The sequence below is a fragment of the Myotis davidii genome, unplaced genomic scaffold (assembly GCF_000327345.1).
Source record: "Myotis davidii unplaced genomic scaffold, ASM32734v1 scaffold992, whole genome shotgun sequence".
Taxonomy (NCBI): Eukaryota; Metazoa; Chordata; class Mammalia; order Chiroptera; family Vespertilionidae; genus Myotis; species Myotis davidii.
In genome coordinates this window covers 313,356-320,375 of record NW_006283543.1, presented here as the reverse complement: position 1 = coordinate 320,375, position 7,020 = coordinate 313,356, and the positions used below count along the sequence as shown (strand labels likewise).

Here is a 7,020-nt window from a genome sequence, read left to right as displayed (position 1 = left end):
TCCCCCGAGGGCTGCCAGGCTGCCAGAGGGATGTCTGATTGCCATCTTAGGCCCAATCCCCTGGGAAGTGGGCCTAAGCCAGCAGGTGGTCATCCCCTGAGGGGTCCCAGACTGTGAGAAGGCACAGGCCGGGCTGAGGGATGCCCCCTTTGCCCCCCGAGTGCACAAATTTTTGTGCACCCGGCCTCTAGTAAAAGTATATTTAAAAAAGAAAAAAATTCAGGTATAAGCGGATCCATGAAGTTCAAATCTATATTGTTCAAGTGTCAACTGTATCACTTTGATAACTAAAGCCAAAGACATCAAAAAGAAAACCTCATATCAATATCCCTCATGAACACAAAAATTCTTAACAAAATATTAGTAAACTAGAGGCCCAATGCACGAAATTCGTGCAAGAGTAGGCCTTCATTCCCCTGCTGCCAGCACCGACTTCCCTCTAGCACCCAGCACCCGGGTTTCTCTCACAGCCCCGGCTTCATCCGGAAGGATGCCCGGAAGGACGTCTGATCTAATTAGCATATTACACTTTTATTATTATAGATTGAATTCAGCAATATATAAAAAGTATTATACACCATGATTAAGTGGGGTTCATTACAGGAACACAAGACTGGCTTAACATCTGAAAATCAAGCACAGTAATATAATATACCATTTATATATATCTTAGAGCAGCGGTTCTCAACCTGTGAGTTGCGACCCTTTGGGGATTGAACGACCCTTTCACAGGGGTCGCCTAAGACCATCGGAAAACACATATATAATTACATATTGTCTTTGTGATTAATCACTATGCTTTAATTATGTTCAATGTGTAACAAAGAGGAAGGAAGAGAGAGAGAAACATCAATGATGAGAGAGAATCATTATTGGCTGACTCCTGCATACAACCCCTACTGGGGATCAAGACTGCAACCCAGACATGTGCCCTGAGAATTGAACTGTCACCTCCTGGTTCATGGGTGGATTGATGCTCAACCACTGAGCCATACCAGCTGGGCTCTTAGAGGGTTTTTAATGTAATAAAGTTTTATTTGTATATTTTAAAAACATCAAATTGTTATTTTATTTAGCTTTGTATTATTTTTACAAAGTCAACATTTACAATATAAGAAATTACATCCTTAACTTTGTATTGCTGTTAATCCTAACCTGAGGATATTTTTTCTATTGATTTTTAGAGAGAGTGGAAGGGGGGAGGGAGGGGGAGAGGAAGAGAGAGAGAGAAACATTTCAAGTGCCCAGATGGGGACTGGGGATCAAACCTGCAACCCCAGGACGTCCCCTTAAACAGGAATTGAACCAGCAGCCCTTAGGTGCATGGGCTAACACTCCAACCCAGAGTATATCCTTAACTTTTAAAAATTAAATATTTAGCCCTAGCAGGTTTGGCTCAGTGGATAGAGCCTCGGCCTGAGAACTGAAGGGTCCCAGGTTCGATTGTGGTCAAAGGCACAAGCTCAGGATGCAGGCTCAATCCCCAGTAGGGGGCACGCAGGAGGTAGCCCATCAATGATTCTCTCATCCTTGATGTTTCTATCTCTCCATCTCCCTTCTTCTCTGAAATCAATAAAAAAAAATTTTTTAATTTAAATGTTTAAACTACTTAAGTTTATGATGAAAAATTTTAGATGCCAACTTAAAAGTAAGAGATTTCCCAATGTTTTAGAAACTTTCAAGCAAAAATATTTTAAGACCACACTGACCTTGAATATGTATGAAATGATGATGGGAAAAGGATCACTCAAGCCAAAGCAACTTCACCATCTCAGACAACCAATAAAAAAATTACTTTTTATAATTTGACAAATTCCAATTCCTTCTAATGTCTAACCTCACAATTTATTTATTCTTGTAGAGTACTAAGACCTAAGCCTAAAATTCCTGGTGTGAGCCAACCAGTGCTGGGGTCAAGTGATGCAACAACCTTCCTTGATCTTACATTTTCCTAACACAATCTAATACTTCAGGTCACACCAGTTCTTCTCACAGGCTAACCATACCACTGACTCAGATGACTGAGATTCCACATCTTTTTATACATGAGCCCCTCCTAGGTCACATCTCTCCCGTCATTAACTGGTATAACTGAATTTTTTGGACTCCAAGTGGAATTCCTCACATTTATAAGATCCCTCCATTCCATTAAGTTGCACTGGGCAAATCTTGAGATTAGCCAGATGATACTTCATCAAGGCCACATATTTGCTAAGCATACCTTTCAGATAAGACTATAAAGACATTCTGTGTATAAAGAAAGAGACAGAGCCTCAACTCAGATCATCAGATCCCAGCGGTCTTGTATCCATAAATCAAATCCTCAAAACATAGATACTCAATGTCATGACTCCATCTACTTTTACCACAATCTGGCAATTCCCCCATCTCACCCATCATGCCATCATAAAAGACTTAAATGCCTTGCTAAAATTGACACTATCACTATGGATATTATATCCACTTTGAGCTACCAATTTGGATGTCCTGTCCGGTTGATCTGAATTTATAAGAATTCTAGTAACCTGGCTACTCTGGCTGAGAACAACAGAAAAATTACACATTTTCCACCCACTCTGAATTAACTACAGAATCTCAGGAATCACGAGGAACTTAAACATTTTCTAGTCCAATGTTTTTCAAACTATAGGTTTTAGCAATCAGTCAATTTAGTGAGTTGCAATCAACTTTTTTTTCTTTCAACGAAGTAATGTCCGAGTGCATCATATGTAGAAAGGGTAAATTTTTGTTGTGTGTGTACACACACTTTATGCATGCAGGGGACATACTGAGTCATGATGTAATATGTATCTAGCTGTGGGTCACAGTCAAAGGAGATATTGTTTGAGAGACATTGCTAGTCCCAAAGCCCTACCCTCACAAGGAAGCTCCAACAAAATATTCTTGGTAATCAAAAGTTGTTGTTTATAACCATCTTCACAGAAAAACCAACAAATAGGAATTTTGTGCTTAGTACACCTAATCTGCTATTCATTAAAAGAAAGACTAGACTCATTCGGGGGTTTCCAGTTGAAATAGGGACCTACTCAGAAAACTGTCATTTATGCTTTCATGAGATTAAGACCAATTATACAGACAGCAGGATGAAATCACTTTAGCCAATGGCTACGAAAGAGAACAAAACCATTCTGGGTCTTCAGCTCCTCTCCTGATACCAGGGGAGAGGATTGTTATGATTCCAGCTAGCTCTGGAATTGGGAGATTTATTGAAAACTAACTGGCCAAGCAGGCGAGGAGTATGCCTCCCACACAGCAAAATACTTTAACCACTTATAAATCAATTATTGTTAAAGTCAATCAATATCACACAAAGAGCACTGATAATAAGTTCAGCCTTACTCCAACAGCAGGAAAGAATCATGGGGAAGTTCCCAGGATTCAGCAGAAACTGGGCCCTGCAGGTACCATTAGTTTCTCAGCCACCTCTCCCTTCCAGACCCCAGTTCATCTCTGTCCTCAAGCCATCAGCCATGGATGTGGCACTCGCGCTCTTCCCGGCCACCCTACTCTACTGTGCAAAAGGAAACTGAGGCACAAAGCAATGAGTGGGCGAGCTGTAGAAGCCATCAACAGGGCTAACCAAGCGCCCAGGCCGCTTAAAGCTGCACACCCACTCCATTCCCAAACTGCTTAGAATCCCGCGGTCCTTGGCCTCCACCTCAAACCACGCCCCCCGAGGCCACCCCTAGTACCTGGCCCTCGGCGCGCCGGACGCGGCCTCGAGCACGTGCGCGCCTCTATAAAAGTCTAGGAAGCCTGGAATCTCGAAGCCTTAAAGCAAACCCACCTGGCAACCCCGGAAGCCCTCTCCCACGAGAGCCCACAAACCAGTCGCCGCCCCTAGCTCCCACCTCCAAGCCGTCAGGTCCGCGCCTCCTCGGCACACCACGCTAATCAGCCCAAACTCGAGGAGGAACCCACAGACCTAGGGGCTGCTGCAACCCACCCCCTCAGGCGCGGCCGCCGGAAGTGCCTGCGTATCCACGCCACCGTCGTGAGGTCACTTCCTGTGGGACGCCTTGGAAACGAGGGCGGGCGGTTAGGGGCGGGGCGCCGGGAAATTGAAGAGCTTGGGAGCCAGCGGGAGGGCCGGTGTTGCTTGCCCCGCCTGCTTATGTCGGCTGGAGACCTGCTTGGCTGGGGTCCTACCCGCATCCTGGCCCGGATGCCTGGGGGACTACGCTCTTTCTGGAAGACTTGGTGACAAGCTCCCGCTTTCCTCTAGCCCCCCTGTGCTAATCTCCGAGCAAGAGCAGAGAATTTTGGGGACGAGGAGTTGTGACGTGTGCCCCATCTTTGGTCAGTTGCAGCCGTGGGACGCAATAAGTAGGCCCCGGGATGGATTAAAGGAAACTAGAAGTCCCTTTGTGGTTGATCAGAATTTATCACCTTTGACCCATTTGGGGATTAGTGTTAGCCAATCTGTGCGTGATTGTCCCCCCTCCCCCCGCATCCGCCCCCAGTACTAGTTAGTTGCACCAGAAAATGCCTCTCCTCCCCTCTTTCCGCTCTCCACCCCGCCCCCCCTCACTCCCCCGCCGTGGCATTTTATTTTGGTAGTCTTGATTTTTATGAAACGCAAGTGTTTAGGGCCAACACGAAATATAATGAGGAATTGTAGAACTTAGAATTTACAAGGTCATCTTAAAGTCTGATACCTGGTTTGAGAACCACTGCTTGAGCAGGCAGCACTGGGTAGGGTAGTGGTTTCAAAACTGGTTCTTCGAAATCAGTTGAGGAACTTTATAAAATTTTCACTTTCCAAGGACTCTCCCTTCCCCTCCCTCATCACCAGAGATTCAGTTTTAGTAGGACTGGAGAGACCTTGGCATCTATTATTCTAAAGGTTCCTTCTAGTTTGGGATCCACTGGTGTATCGGCCGTAGGGTTGAGTCCTGAGTTGAATTTATTTATTACAAACAAGCTATGCAATTCGAGATAAACCTAAGATAATTGCTAACAAAGTTGCTGTGGAGTTAAGTGAGATAATGTGTACCTGAACATGGTTGATATTCCCAAATGATTGGTCATGGGTTGATGGTTCTTGGGGCTGGGTTATAGTATATAGGGCTTTATTATACTACTAGAGGCCCGATGCATGAAATTCGTGCAAGAGTAGGCCTTCCTTCCCCCGGCTGCTGGCCCCAGCTTCCCTCTGGCACCCGGGACCCAGGCTTCCCTCGCAGCCCCAGCTTCGTCTGGAAGGTCGTCTGCTTCCAACCAGTCTAATTAGCATATTATGCTTTTATTACAGATCATACTGTCTACTTTTGTGTATGTTCAAAAGCCACCATGATGAAGTTTTTAAATAACAAATATTTAAACACACTGGCCACTGTTCAGCTTTACCAAGGCCAATGCAGCCTCATTTGATATGTTAATATAGCTCAAATAATATTAGCTATGAAATGGTTAAAATAGGAACACATTGAGCTATGTAGCAGCCAGGGATAAGTTTAACATTACACTGAAAGTGTAGTAGTGTTTGTTTATGGCACATGTGTGAGGTATTCTGGAATCAAATTTAACAATGATTATTATAGTAAAATGTGACAGCAAATTATAACTGCAAATAAGCATAATTAGTAAGGAAAGTAAAAAAAAAAATCATAGATTTCAGAGTACTTCTAGGGAAAAATAAAACAGATAATTGGCTGAGATCTAATCTCAAGAAAACCAAAAGTAGCCTTCCTGGTTTGATAAAATTAGCTCACTTTGGGAGCTTTGAGCAATTAATCAACAATAGAATAGTAGGCAGCTGCTATAAGTTAATGAATAGCTACTGACCGGGAAAGAAGAGTTTTAAAAAAGGTCACAGAACAATATGTACATTACAATCTCATTTTTGTGAAAACAAGCTACATATGTGATGTTCCCCAAACAAAAAAAACTACATGTGTAAATGCATGGAGAAAAGTATATATAGCCCTGGCCAGTGTGGCTTAGTTGGTGGAGCGTCCTCCCATACACCAAAAGATAGCAGATTCGAATCCCCGTCAGGGCACATACATACCCAGATTGTGGGGCAACAGATCGATTTTCTCTCTCTCTCTCTCTCTCTCTCTCTCTCTCTCTCTCTCTCTCTTTCAAAAAACAAAAAAACATGTCCCTGGGTCAAGATTTAAAAAATATTTTTTAAAAAGTATATATAAATAGAATGTTCTTTTCATATGTCTTTGATTCATTCAGTAAGCATTTATAGAGGGCCTGCCTTCTAGGTGTTGTATTCTGTGCTGGGTACTAGGACAGGAATAAAGACAGAGTTTCTGCCTTCAAGGTGCTCGTATTCCAGAGGGAAAAACAGAATTACAGCTAGCATGATACAAAAGCACCAAGTACTATAACAGCATATAAGAGGGGACCCTAACAAGCAAGTGGGGGAAGGAGACATTAAGAGGAGCACAGAGTTTTCTAGATGTGACATTTTGCTGAGGTTCAAAGGTTAAAAATGGATTAGTTAGGTTAAATTAATTAGGTGAAAAAGGTTATTCCAGTAAAGGGAGAAGTGCATAGATAGCCAAGGAAATGTGGGTAAGTTTGTCCCATCCAGAGAAATACAAGTAATTCAACTGGATAAAGTATATATGTAAAATGAGGAAGTGATGATAGATTGATCTAGAATGATAAGCAGGAACCAAATCCCAACGGGCTTTCTGGTTTCTAAGGAGCTTAGATTTATCCTAAAGGCAATGGGAAACAAATGAAAACTTTAAGCAAGGGAGTAAGACCAGATGACAAATAATGACAATCCAAACTAAGGCAAACAGGTGAGGTTATGAAGTGAAGACAGGCATTATAAAGATGTTTATATTTTAATATTTTTATTGATTTCAGAGAGGAAGGGAGAGGGAGAGGAAGATAGAAACATCAATGATGAGAGAGAATCATTGATCGGCTGCCTCCTGCACGCCCCCTACTGGGGATCGAGCTTGCAACCCGGGCATATGCCCTTGACAGGATTCAAACCCGGAACCCTTCAGTCCATAGGCGTCAACGCTC

General features: G+C 43.1%; 1 protein-coding gene across 4 annotated transcripts in view; it reads right to left on the bottom strand.

The window, feature by feature from the left end:
• EDC3 (enhancer of mRNA decapping 3) overlaps positions 1–4,016 on the bottom strand; it is a 125,732-nt gene extending 121,716 nt beyond the window's left edge. For 2 of the 4 annotated variants that reach the window (XM_006753718.2, XM_006753721.2), the window contains exon 1: positions 3,873–4,016. The gene's annotated coding sequence lies outside the window, so the exon portion shown is untranslated. Of the gene's footprint in view, positions 1–1,709; positions 1,737–3,808; positions 3,826–3,872 lie in introns of those variants that run through there. The other 2 variants (XM_006753719.2, XM_015564571.1) reach the window with 2 other exon arrangements.
• Between the last annotated feature and the right edge of the window lie 3,004 nt (positions 4,017–7,020).